The sequence below is a fragment of the Eleutherodactylus coqui genome, chromosome 13 (assembly GCF_035609145.1).
Source record: "Eleutherodactylus coqui strain aEleCoq1 chromosome 13, aEleCoq1.hap1, whole genome shotgun sequence".
Classification (NCBI taxonomy): domain Eukaryota; kingdom Metazoa; phylum Chordata; class Amphibia; order Anura; family Eleutherodactylidae; genus Eleutherodactylus; species Eleutherodactylus coqui.
In genome coordinates, this window is record NC_089849.1 from 115,621,687 (window position 1) to 115,635,569 (window position 13,883).

A 13,883-nucleotide genomic window follows, 5' to 3' on the forward strand; every position below is an offset into this window, starting at 1 on the left:
AGGCTTTGTTCATCTTTATGAGTGTAAGCCTGTCGGTACTGTCGGCACGCTTATCCGTGATGATTCCCCCAGCCGCACTAAACACCCTCTCTGACAAGAGGCTAGCCACAGGACAAGCAAGCACCTCCAGGGCATACAGCGCGAGTTCAGGCCACGTGTCCAGCTTCGACACCCAGTAGTTGTAGCGGGCAGAGGCGTCACGGAGAACGGTCGTGCGATCGGCTACGTACTCCCTCACCATCCTTTTACAGTGCTCCCGCCGACTCAGCCTTGACTGGGGAGCGGTGACACAGTCTTGCTGGGGAGCCATAAAGCTGGCAAAGGCCTTCGAGAGTGTTCCCCTGCCTGTACATGCTGCCTGATCTCCGCGCCTCCCCTGCTACCTGGCCCTCGGAAATGCGCCTTCTGCCACTAGCGCTGTTGGATGGGAATTTTACCATCAGTTTGTCCGCCAGGGTCCTGTGGTATAGCATCACTCTCGAACCCCTTTCCTCTTCGGGTATGAGAGTCGAAAGGTTCTCCTTATACCGTGCGTCGAGCAGTGTGTACACCCAGTAATCCGTAGTGGCCAGAATGCGTGTAACGCGAGGGTCACGAGAAAGGCATCCTAACATGAAGTCCGCCATGTGTGCCAGGGTACCTGTACGCAACACATGGCTGTCCTCACTAGAAAGATCACTTTCAGGATCCTCCTCCTCCTGCTCAGGCCATACACACTGAAAGGATGACAGGCAAGCAGCATGAGTACCCTTAGCAATGGGCCAAGCTGTCACTTCCTCTCCTCCTCATCCTCCCCCTCCTCCTCCTCAACGCACTGAGATATAGACATGAGGGTGCTCTGACTATCCAGCGACATACTGTCTTTCCCCGCCTCCATTTCCGAGCCCAAAGTGTCAGCCTTTATGCTTTGCAGGGAACTTCTCAAGAGGCATAGCAGCATCGCTATGCCTCATCATAGACGCTAATGATTGCAGCATCGCCGCTCACCATCTGGTTAGACTCCTCAAAGTTTCCAAGGACCTGGCAGATGTCTGCCAACCAGGCCCACTCTTCTGTAAAGAATTGAGGAGGCTGACTCCCACTACGCCGCCCATGTTGGAGTTGGTATTCCACTATAGCTCTACGCTGCTCATAGAGCCTGGCCAACATGTGGAGCGTAGAGTTCCACCGTGTGGGCACGTCGCACAGCAGTCGGTGCACTGGCAGATTAAACCGATGTTGCAGGGTCCGCAGGGTGGCAGTGTCCTGAGAGACGGTCGTGCCTGTGTCCTGAGAGGGGGTTTGGATCTCAGTGGCAGGTTGGGGCACAGGGGGAGAGGCAGTGGTGCAAACCGGAGGCAGTGAACGGCCTTCGTCCCACCTTGTGGGGTGCTTGGCCATCATATGCCTGCGCATGCTGGTGGTGGTGAGGCTGGTGGTGGTGGTGGCTCCCCGGCTGATCTTGGCGCGACAAACCTTGCACACCACAGTTCGGTCGTCTGCACTCTGTGAAAAACTGCCACACCTTTGAGCACCTCGGCCTCTGCATGGTGGCATGGCGCGAGGGGGCGCTTTGGGAAACAGTTGGTGGATTATTCGGTCTGGCCCTGCCTCTACCCCTGGCCACCGCACTGCCTCTTCCAACCTGCCCTGCTGCTGCACTTGCCTCCCCCTCTGAAGACCTGTCCTCAGTAGGCTTAGCAAAGCAGGTGGGGTCAGTCACCTCATCGTCCAGCTGCTCTTCCTCCGAATCTTCTGTGCGCTCCTCCCTCGGACTTACTGCAATTACTAATACCTGAGTGATAGACAACTGTGTCTCATCGTCATCGTCCTCCTCACCCACTGAAAGCTCTTGAGACAGTTGCCGGAAGTCCCCAACCTCATCCCCCGGACCCCGGGAACTTTCCAAAGGTTGGGCATCGGTCACGACAAACTCCTGCGGTGGGAGAGGAACCATTGCTGCCCATTCTGGCAGGGACCCGAGAGCAGTTCCTGGGAGTCTGCCTGCTCCTCAGAATGTGTCATTGTAATGGAGTGAGGAGGCTGGGAGGAAGGAGGAGCAGCAGCCAGAGGATTCAGAGTTGCAGCAGTGGACGGCGTAGAAGTCTGTGTGGTCGATAGATTGCTGGATGCACTTTCTGCCATCCACGACAGGACCTGCTCACACTGCTCATTTTCTAATAAAGGTCTACCGCGTGGACCCATTAATTTTGAGATGAATCTGCGGACCCCTGAAATTTGCCGCTCTCCTAATCCCGCAGCAGTCGGCTGCGATACACCTGGATCAGGAGCTCGGCCTGTGCCCACACCCTGACTTGGGCCTCCGCGTCCTCGCCCGCGTACACGTCCTCTAGGTCTACCCCTACCCCTCAGCATGGTGTATTACGAGTAGAGCAGAAACAGAACGCTGTAATTAAATGTGCCGCTTATTGGCCTGTGGTTGGAGGCTGACTTCACTTACGGAACGCACAGCAGAGCCAGCAAACAATTTTGCGCACGCCTGCACTGTGACGTAGGTGCGTATAACTCAGCTAGTGGAATTCACAGCGCAGAAGCAGTCAAGTCTTTGGCCACTAGTAGGCCCTACGTATTTGGCTTCTATTTTTTTAAATGCAGAGCTGGTACAGCAGACAGATACTGTAGGCAGCGTATATTATGTATACTGTTTCCCTCTGGCGGGATGACGGCGGTGATGTAAGGGAGACAGCAGAGCCAGCAAACAATTTTGCGCACACCTGCACTGTGACGTAGGTGCTTATCACTCAGCTAGTGGAATTCACAGCGCAGAAGCAGTCAAGCCTGCTGTAACGCTTATCTGCGTATTAATTAGGACTACTACCCCCAGCAGACACGCAGTACACTGAAGATGGTCACAGGCAGCCCAAATATACTATTTTTCCCCAATTTTTTTTGAAAAAACCCACTTCCTATATAGCCTGTATATCTCTTTCCCTGTACCACTGTCCCTGCCTCACCAGTACTGACCCTATACTCTGTACAATGACTGCAGACTGAGGATGCAATGCTCTGCACGCCCGATATACAAAAAAAAAAAAGTGCAACACTGCTCACAGCAGCCTCATCAGTACTGCACACGGTCAGATGTGGCCCTAAGAAGGACCGTTGGGGTTCTTGAAGCCTAAAATCACTCCTAACGCTCTCCCTATAGCAGCATCAGCAGCACTGTCCCTGATCTATGTCAGCATGCATCTGTGGCGAGCCGCGGGCGGGGCAGATTTTAATGCTCGGGTGTCACCTGATCTCCCCAGCCACTCACTGCAGGGGGGTGGTATAGGGCTGGAACATCACAGGAGGAAGTTGTAATGCCTTCCATGTCTTTCTATTGGCCAGAAAAGCGCACTAACGTCTCAGAGATGAAAGCGAAAGTAACTCGAACATCGCGTGGTGCTCGTTTCGAGTAACGAGCATCTCGAACACCCTAATACTCGAACGAGCATCAAGCTCGGACGAGTGCGCTCGCTCATCTCTAATGATTTCTCATTGGTCTGTTGACATACAACATATTGCAGTTGACCACCAGGGTTCTTTAGACTGGCCACCAGAGTGCAATAAATCAAAATTACATTTATTTGACCACCTATTACAGTTACCACAATGATATATCCAGGTAAGTGGACCTCCATACCCTATGTGGCACTAGTTCTGGATTCTGTAGAACATCACATGCATGGAAAATACATCATAGTATCCAATTCACAAGCAAGACATCACCCCTTATAGATTTCTAGTATCTGATGAAAATCCTAAATGACTCTGGAGGTGTCTTGCCCCTTTGCCCCACTACAGACCCTCCCAGAAGATGTAAGATGTGACATCCCTTTGGCTGTTAAAAGCCAGGGAAAATTATGAACACCGTGCAGGTGTCTTCTGTCCTAGATCAGGCCCCTGACAGCTGAATTGCTTTCCTGGCAGGAGATTTAAGTCCTGATTTTTCATTCGGAAATAGCTGCAAGGTACTAAAAAAAGGCCAGAGGGAGGTTAACCCTGTATTTGCTGTAATGTGTAGCTCCGCTTCTGCAACAAGAAGGCATGAAAAAGCTTTTACGTGTAATTCCTTGTTGGGAAGGAATCTAACTTGTGTGCAAAAGGATAAACTAGGAAAAAAAATCAATATTGTGCTATAAACATCTATTCAATGTTTAGAAATCCGGTAAAACTCCAAGGGTTGTCAAATCCTCTAGATTGTCAGACATCAGTTGCTTTGTGATTCTCTTGCAAGTAGATGTATAGATCTATGATACAGAAGGAAGCCAAAATATTGCCTTGCAAACAATTAAGTCAGCCATTTCAAATTCCGATCACCCAGTCGCATCCTTGTTCTCCTCCTCGTCTTCTTTCTTGTGAGTAAGTCTTGTATGTGCAAAAAGAGAAGACAACGGGCACCGCCAAAAATGATGTAAAGGAACTGGTAAGCGGGTGCACAGAAGCACACACTGAAGAGAATATACATGAATATACATGAATATGAAAGAATAGCAGGGTGTATGGCCGGTGTGGCAACTTGGAGGTTGCTAGCTGAATGGATCGCAATCTTTCCTCCACCTAGTTGGATGGCCGCTAGAGATGAGCGAACGTACTCGTCCGAGCTTGATACTCGTTCGAGTATTAGCGTGTTCAAGATGCTCGTTACTCGAGACAAGTACCACGCGATGTTCGAGTTACATTCACTTTCATCTCTGAGACGTTAGCGCGCTTTTCTGGCCAATAGAAAGACAGGGAAGGCATTACAACTTCCCCCTGCGACGTTCAAGCCCTATACCACCCCCCTGCAGTGAGTAGCTGGCGAGATCAGGTGTCACCCGAGTATATAAATCTGCCCCTCCCGCGGCTCGCCACAGATGCATTCTGACAGAGATCAGGGAAAGTGCTGCTGATGCCGGAGCTGCTATAGGGAGAGCGTTAGGAGTTATTTTAGGCTTCAAGAACCCCAACGGTCCTTCTTAGGGCCACATCTAACCGTGTGCAGTAGTGTGGAGGCTGCTTTTTGCAGTGTTGCACTTTTTTTTTTTTTTGTATATCGGCCGTGCAGAGCATTGCGTCCTGCAGTAATTTTACATTGTCCAGGGCCAGTAGTGGTGAGGCAGGGACAGAAGACATATTTAGTGTATGTAGGCAGTGGGCCTTTCCAAAAACATTTGGGAAAAAAAATCTATTTGGGCTGCCTGTGACCGTCCTCAGTGTACTGCGTCTCTGCTGGGGGTAGTTGTCCTAATTCATACGCAGCCAGCTAAATGTTACAGCAGGCTTGCGCAAAATTCTTTCCTGCCTCTGTGTTGCCTCTTACATCACCGCTGTATTCCTGTCCACAAGTGTACTGGGTCTCTGCTGGGGGTAGTTGTCCTAATTCATACGCAGCCAGCTAAGTGTTACAACAGGCTTGTGCAAAATTCTTTCCTGCCTCTGCTGTGCGTTCCGTAAGCGAAGTCAGCCTCCAACCACAGGCCAATAAGCGGCACATTTAGTTACAGCGTTCTGTTTCTGCACTACTGGTAATACAGCATGCTGAGGGGTAGGGGTAGGCCTAGAGGACGTGGACGCGGGCGAGGACGCGGAGGCCCAAGTCAGGGTGTGGGCACAGGCCGAGCCAGTGCGGTGGCCAGGGGTAGAGGCAGGGGCAGACCGAATAATCCACCAACTGTTTCCCAAAGCGCCCCCTCGCGCCATGCCACCCTGCAGAGGCCAAGGTGCTCTAAGGTGTGGCAGTTTTTCACAGAGACGCCTGACGACAGACGAACAGTGGTGTGCAACCTTTGTCGTGCCAAGATCAGCTGCGGAGCCACCACCACCAGCATGCGCAGGCATATGATGGCCAAGCACCCCACAAGGTGGGACGAAGGCCGTTCACCACCTCCGGTTTGCACCACTGCCTCTCCCCCTGTGCCCCAACCTGCCACTGAGATCCAACCCCCCTCTGAGGACACAGGCACGAGTGCCAACCGGCCTGCACCCACACCCTCACCTCCGCTGTCCTCGGCCCCAATGTTTCTCAGCGCAGCAATGTCTCTCAGCGCAGCGTCCAGACGTCGCTAGCGCAACTGTTTGAGCGCAAGCGCAAGTACGCCGCCACGCACCCTCAAGCGTTAAACGTGCACATAGCCAAATTGATCAGCCTGGAGATGCTGCCGTATAGGCTTGTGGAAACGGAGGCTTTCAAAAGCATGATGGCGGCGGCGGCCCCGCGCTACTCGGTTCCCAGTCGCCACTACTTTTCCCGATGTGCCGTCCCAGCCCTGCACGACCACGTCTCCCGCAACATTGTACGCGCCCTCACCAACGCGGTTACTGCCAAGGTCCACTTAACAACGGACACGTGGACAAGCACAGGCGAGCAGGGCCACTATATCTCCCTGACGGCACATTGGGTGAATTTAGTGGAGGCTGGGACAGATTCAGAGCCTGGGACCGCTCACGTCCTACCCACCCCCAGAATTGCGGGCCCCAGCTCGGTGCTGGTATCTGCGGCGGTGTATGCTTCCTCCACTAAACCACCCTCCTCCTCCAACGCAACCTCTGTCTTGCAATCAAGATGTGTCAGCAGCAGCACGTCGCCAGCAGTCGGTGTCGCGCGGTGTGGCAGCACAGCGGTAGGCAAGCGTCAGCAGGCCGTGCTGAAACTACTCAGCTTAGGAGAGCAGAGGCACACGGCTCACGAACTGCTGCAGGGTCTGACAGAGCAGACCGACCGCTGGCTTTCGCGGCTGAGCCTCCAACCAGGCATGGTCGTGTGTGACAACGGCCATAATCTGGTGGCGGCTCTGCAGCTCGGCAGCCTCACGCACGTGCCATGCCTGGCCCATGTCTTTAATTTGGTGGTTCAGCGCTTTCTGAAAAGCTACCCCCACTCGGAAAGGTGCCAGGTCAGCGCACATTTCCGCAAGTCCAAGACGGATGCTGCCACCCTGCGGACCCTGCAACATCGGTTTAATCTGCCAGTGCACCGACTGTTGTGCGACGTTCCCACACGGTGGAACTCTACGCTCCACATGTTGGCCAGACTGTATGAGCAGCGTAGAGCTATAGTGGAATACCAACTCCAACATGGGCAGTGTAGTGGGAGTCAGCCTCCTCAATTCTTTACAGAAGAGTGGGCCTGGTTGGCAGCCATCTGCCAGGTTCTTGGAAACTTTGAGGAGTCTACCCAGATGGTGAGCGGGGATGCTGCAATCATTAGCGTCACCATTCCTCTGCTATGCCTTTTGAGAAGTTCCCTGCAAAGCATAAAGGCAGACGCTTTGCGCTCGGAAACGGAGGCGGGGGAAGACAGTATGTCGCTGGATAGTCAGAGCACCCTCATGTCTATATCTCAGTGTGTTGAGGAGGAGGGGGAGGAGCATGAGGAGGAGGGGGAAGAGACAGCTTGGCCCACTGCTGAGGGTACCCATGCTGCTTGCCTGTCATCCTTTCAGCGTGTATGGCCTGAGGAGGAGGAGGAGGAGGATCCTGAAAGTGATCTTCCTAGTGAGGACAGCCATGTGTTGCGTACAGGTACCCTGGCACACATGGCTGACTTCATGTTAGGATGCCTTTCTCGTGACCCTCGCGTTACACGCATTCTGGCTACTACGGATTACTGGGTGTACACACTGCTCGACCCACGGTATAAGGAGAACCTTTCCACTCTCATACCCGAAGAGGAAAGGGGTTCGAGAGTGATGCTATACCACAGGACCCTGGCGGACAAACTGATGGTAACATTCCCATCCAACAGCGCTAGTGGCAGAAGGTGCAGTTCCGAGGACCAGGTAGCAGGGGAGGCGCAGAGATCAGGCAGCATGTACAGCGCAGGCAGGGGAACATTCTCCAAGGCCTTTGCCAGCTTTATGGCTCCCCAGCAAGACTGTGTCACCGCTCCCCAGTCAAGTCTGAGTTGGCGGGAGCACTGTAAAAGGATGGTGAGGGAGTACGTAGCCGATCGCACGACCGTCCTCGGTGATGCCTCTGCCCCCTACAACTACTCGGTGTCGAAGCTGGACACGTGGCCTGAACTCGCGCTGTATGCCCTGGAGGTGCTTGCTTATCCTGCGGCTACCGTCTTGTCAGAGAGGGTGTTTAGTGCGGCTGGGGGAATCCTCACGGATAAGCGTACCCGCCTGTCAACCGACAGTGCCGACAGGCTTACACTCATCAAGATGAACAAAGCCTGGATTTCCCCAGACTTCTCTTCTCCACCAGCGGACAGCAGCGATACCTAAGCAATACGTAGGCTGCACCCGCGGATGGAAGCATTGTTCTCTATCACCATCAAAAACGGGGACCTTTTTGCTTCATCAATCTGTGTATAATATTCATCCTCCTCCTCCTGCTCCTCCTCCTGAAACCTGACGTAATCACGCCGAACGGGCAATTTTTCTTAGGCCCACAAGGCTCAGTCATATAACTTTTGTAAACAATTTTTATACGTTTCAATGCTCATTAAAGCATTGAAACTTTCACCTGAACCAATTTTTATTTTAACTGGGCTGCCTCCAGGCCTAGTTACCAATTAAGCCACAATAACCAAAGCGATTAATGGGTTTCACCTGCCCTCTTGGTTGGGCATGGGCAATTTTTCTGAGGTACATTAGTACTGTTGGTGCACCAATTTTTTTGGGCCCTGGCCTACAGTGTAATCCAATTAATTTTTTGCCCACCTGCATTAAAGCTGACGTTACATCAGCTGTGATGGGCAATGCAATGGGATATATTTATGTACCGCCGGTGGCTTCCTGGCACCCACCCATGCTGTGGGTCCACAGGGAGTTGTAACTGCATGTGTCCACTTCTAAAGAACCCCAGTCTGACTGGGACATGCAGTGTGGGCCGAAGCCCACCTGCATTTAATCGGACGTTACCTCAGCTGTGATGGGCACTGCAATGGGATACATTTATGTACAGCCGGTGGGTTTCAGGGAGTCACCCATGCTGTGGGTGCACACGGAATTCCCATTGCGGAGTTGTACCTGCCTGTGACTATTTATAAAAAACCGCGGTCTGACTGGGGCATGCAGACACCTTGACAGAATGAATAGTGTGTGGCACATAGGTTCCCCATTGCTATGCCCACGTGTGCAGCTCCTGATGGCGGTGGCACAGGATTATATTTCTCATGGCTTCTGTACAGCATTGTGGGCTATCGCCCCACCCCTTTTAAAGAGGGTCACTGCCTAGCCGTGCCAACCCTCTGCAGTGTGTGCCTGCCGTTCCTCCTCATGGCAGACGCACTTATAAATAGACATGAGGGTGGTGTGGCATGAGTGCAGCTGAAGGCTGCGCAGGGACACTTTGGTGTGCGCTGTGGACACTGGGTCGTGCGGGGGGGTTGGGCAGCATGTAACCCAGGAGAAGTGGCAGCGGAGTGTCATGCAGGCAGTGATTGTGCTTTGTTGGAGGTAGTGTGGTGCTTAGCTAAGGTATGCATTGCTAATGAGGGCTGGGGGCACTCTTGCCGCTATTGTGGCTTAATAGTGGGACCTGGGAACTTGAGATGCAGCCCAACATGTAGCCCCTCGCCTGCCCTATCCGTTTCTGTGTCGTTCCCATCACTTTCTTGAATTGCCCAGATTTTCACAAATGAAAACCTTAGCGAGCATCGGCGATATACAAAAATGCTCGGGTTGCCCATTGAGTTCAATGGGGTTCGTTACTCGAAACGAACCCTCGAGCATCGCGATAATTTCGTCCCGAGTAACGAGCACCCGAGCATTTTGGTGCTCGCTCATCTCTAATGGCCGCACATCAGTAACCCACATCCAGGCCAAAAGTGTGGTAAAAACTCAGAAATCCATCCTTCAATCCATGCACATTAGCAAATATGACAACAGAATCTTCACATTGTTGCAGCACTTATTCTTCTGGTTAAAAGCTGTCAAGCTGAACGAAAAGCAAATGGACCCCGTTATAGTCAATCAGGTCTGTTTGACGCGGTTTGGTTCTGTCCTGAGATGGAGCCATTCGGCCATTCGGATTCCCTTTTCCTGCTGCCCGAAAGGAGGCATGGGCCAATGTATTTGGCCGTGATGACCTATCTTTGCTGGCCGCAAAGTTTTAACATGGCTGAAAATCGGCCATCTGAACGAATACATTGGAATCCAATCATTCAGAAGGTCAAGATTTTCACTTGACATTCTATTGTGGCAAAAAGCAACAGCGCTGTGGAGTATGCCCCCCCCCCCCCCCCCCCCCCCCCCCCGCAGAATATTCAGAATTAAAATCCGCACTCCAGCCCAGTGGATTTTGGTGCAGAATTGAAAATAACAGAATCCTGCTATCAAAAACGGCGGTTAAATGTGCGGATTTTGGTCCTGAATTCAGGGACGGCCTATTCTGTAACGCTGTTGTGGAATATTCCGTCCCGCGTGAAAAGTCTGAAAGTGTTCACTGTGACGTTGATCATGTCTTCTTGATACAAAGTGTATCCACCAACGTCCCCACCACCCTACTGCACTTGTTGAAGGTCACCATTAACATAGCTACCTCAATATTAGGCAGTTACAAGATCCCTCGAAGTAACTGCTGAAGAGAAAGCTAAGGAATGCAAGAAAATGTTTACATGGAGACGATATTGTGCTCCAAGGTCATTCTATGAATGAAAAAAACATCATTTTCTTTCCTGGTCCTTGCAGTCCAGCGGATCAGAGAGGTTCACGTGGCCTGCCGGTGATTGAGTGACATTCCCGCCACATGGCTGGCATTGCAATCACTGGAGAGAGAGAGACTGGCAGCTGGTAGGAGCCTGCCTCATTCAATCACCAAGCAGATGGGGGCCGACATGCACATGTCCATGCATTTTGGTCACTAAAAACATCCTCCTGTGTTCTTAGCTTTAACCGTCTTATTGCCTAAAAGCTGTGCCCCGCTATTTGACGATGATCTGCAGTGGAAATCTTTATTTAATTTACAGCGGCACTTGCATGAACAAAAGACAGACAGACGGGGCTCTATTACACAAGGGATGGGGAAATAGCCGAGGGGGGGGCATGGGCACTTTTGCAGAATTCGCATTGGCATACCCTTTAGTGATGTTCTAGAAGTTGTCAGAGTTAGTTTCACTTTATTAGGATCAAAGCGGCTACGGAGGAATATGAGATAAGGCGGATAAGGAAGCCGATGTTAATAGGTACGGCTGCTGCTGAGATAGGAACTACAGGGAATTAATGGCTTTTCAGCTGAATGATATCATGATGCCACCCACTTTTTTTATTTAAAAAAAATCAGCATTTGATACGGACCAATTTGATAAATTACCATCTAAGGAATTCATCTGTTTTTCTTAAAGGAACACTGGTGTTTTAAATGGGTTTGGCTTCAATGTGATATCGTGTACCAAACTTTGGCACAAAACCTGGTGTAAACTAGGTCAAGCAATAAGTGGACTAGATAATTTAACCCCTTAAGGACGCTGCCCTTTTTTTTCCATTTTCATTCTTTCTTGCCCACTTTTAAAAATCCATAACTCTTTTTTCATCAACATGGCTGTCTGAAAGCTTGTTTTTTTGCAGGTTGAGTTGTGTTTTTTAATGGTACTGTTTAATGTATAATATAGGGTACGAAAAAACATTTAGAAAATTCTAAGTGAAGTGAAATGGAAAAAAAAAGCACAATTCTGCCATCTTCGGGGTGGGGTCTTTTTTCTCCATGGGTCAGTACGATTACTACCATACTAGATTTATATAGTTCTTGTTGTTGCACCACTTTTTAAAAATAAAATATCTTCGAAAAAATATAAAATTATTGTCTGCCGTCATCTTCTGTCTGCCATAACTTTTTTTCAGTTTTTCATCATCATAGTTGTGTGAGGCCTTGTTTTGTGCATGACGTCCTGTAGTGTCTATTTGGAGTCTATATGACTTTTTGACCGCTTTTTATTAATGTTTGTCTTGGGAACCAGGTGACCAAAAAAGTGCAATTCTGGCATTGTTTATTTTTTGCTTACTGTTGTGGTAAACAATGTGATACTTAGATAGCTAAGACTTTTATGGATACAACAATACAAATATGTTTTGGGAGGTATTTATTCAGTTTTTTAATTTAAAAAAAAAAGTTTTTATTTTTCCTTACCTTTTTACTTTTTTTAAAATAATTAGTAAAACCCTATTTTTACATTTTCTTCAGTGCCTATCGAGGACATGAACTTGCAATGGTTTGATCACTTTTGCAGTATGATGCGATACCATAATATTACATCATACCGCGATCTGACAGTTAATCTATCAAGCTACTCCACAGGCATGGCTTGATAGGCAATCTGCAATAACAGCCTAGGGCTTTCAGAATGCTCCTGGCTGCCATGGCGATGAGAATGTAGGGTGCCGTTTGGAACCCCCGAACTCCGATTGGGGCATTTAAATACTGCTGTCAGAGTTGATGGTGGCATTTAGAGAGTTAACAGCTCCGATCAGCAGGAGTGCTGACCGCAGCTGTATGCGGGACGGTGTCGGCTGTAAGCAATAGCCGACACTCGCATTGTATGGAGCGGGATTGGCTACCGATCCCCCTCCACACAAACCCCGAACCTCCATGACGGAAATGTCCAAGAGTTAAGGAGTTAAAGAAGTGCCTGATTTATCATTCAGCAGAGTTACTGTGGTAAATCTGTCACATTTCAAGACTGTGTAGCCTAAGTCTAGTCTAAGACCATTTGGCTACTATAAGGCTTTTGAAGACAGTTGGTCCAGCTCTGGTTGGCTCCATCGCTTTGCTATTTGGTGGCAAGAACCTCTGAATTATTTGCCTTCTCCAGAAGAACTGCATTATTAGCAAACAAAGGGGGAAATCATTGATCCAAGTGTCATGAAGAGGTTGTAAGTGGGTGGGGAAACAAACACTAGGGATCAATCAACGAAGATCATGGAGAACCACGGAGGGAGGAGTGTAGTGAAATAAGCCGGGGCTCAGGTATTGATGGGCAGGATCAGAATATGGTACCATGCAAAATCCGGATAGCAGTCAGGGTATATATATCATTGGCATGGAGACAACGGAGAAGCTCCTTTAAATATTGATCAAAACAATTTGGTTAGCTAGATTGCTATGCATACCACATATGTGCTGCCCTGTATCCCTACCCACCCATCTGGGATGGGGAAGCTGGAGCCTAAAGAAGGTCAGTTCAATACAGTTCTAGAACTTCTCATGAACATTGGAAGTCATTTAGGGGCACCGAAGTTCAGATGATGAGGGTTTGCGCCCATGGCTTTTTGAATGCTGGTTCGATGGGCATGTTTAGTTCTTCACAACTGGAACTATCCATCAAAGAAGTATCAAGAAAAGTGGCCAATGTGAAAACCTGGTCGTAGGTCTATTCTATACTGGAATATTCTATCGACCCCTATGTTCACCCTGTTGCTTATAATAGCTACTGCAGCCACCAAGGACATTCCATCATAGGAGTCGTAAATAGAAGCTTACTGGCGCTTTCTGATTTCAGATGATTATCAATTCCATTCCAAGAACAATGCAAAGTCAGTGACAAAGTAATGAATGGGAATTGAATCTATTTTTTTTTTATATACAAAAGACTTAACCCAGGCCAGACTATTAAACATGGAAGTAATAGAATACATGCATACAATGCAGGCTTTAAATATGAACACACACAGAATTGATAAATACTGCATGTTGATTAAATTAACCCCACTGTTCTCATTAATAATCTATACGATTTCTGAGGAAACTGCAAGGAAAAATAGGCCATAATGTACAAATCAAGGATTATTCCATTTAAAGAGAACTCTACCCAATTTCTTAGTGGGTATTACTTTGACTTTACAGATCTATAAATATTTAGTAAATCAAGTTATTCTGTGCAGAAAACCTTATTTCTATGCAAATTCTCTTCATTCAAATTCAGTGTCTGTATTCATTTGTATGAAAGAATATCTGCCTATAAATAAAGAAATAATACC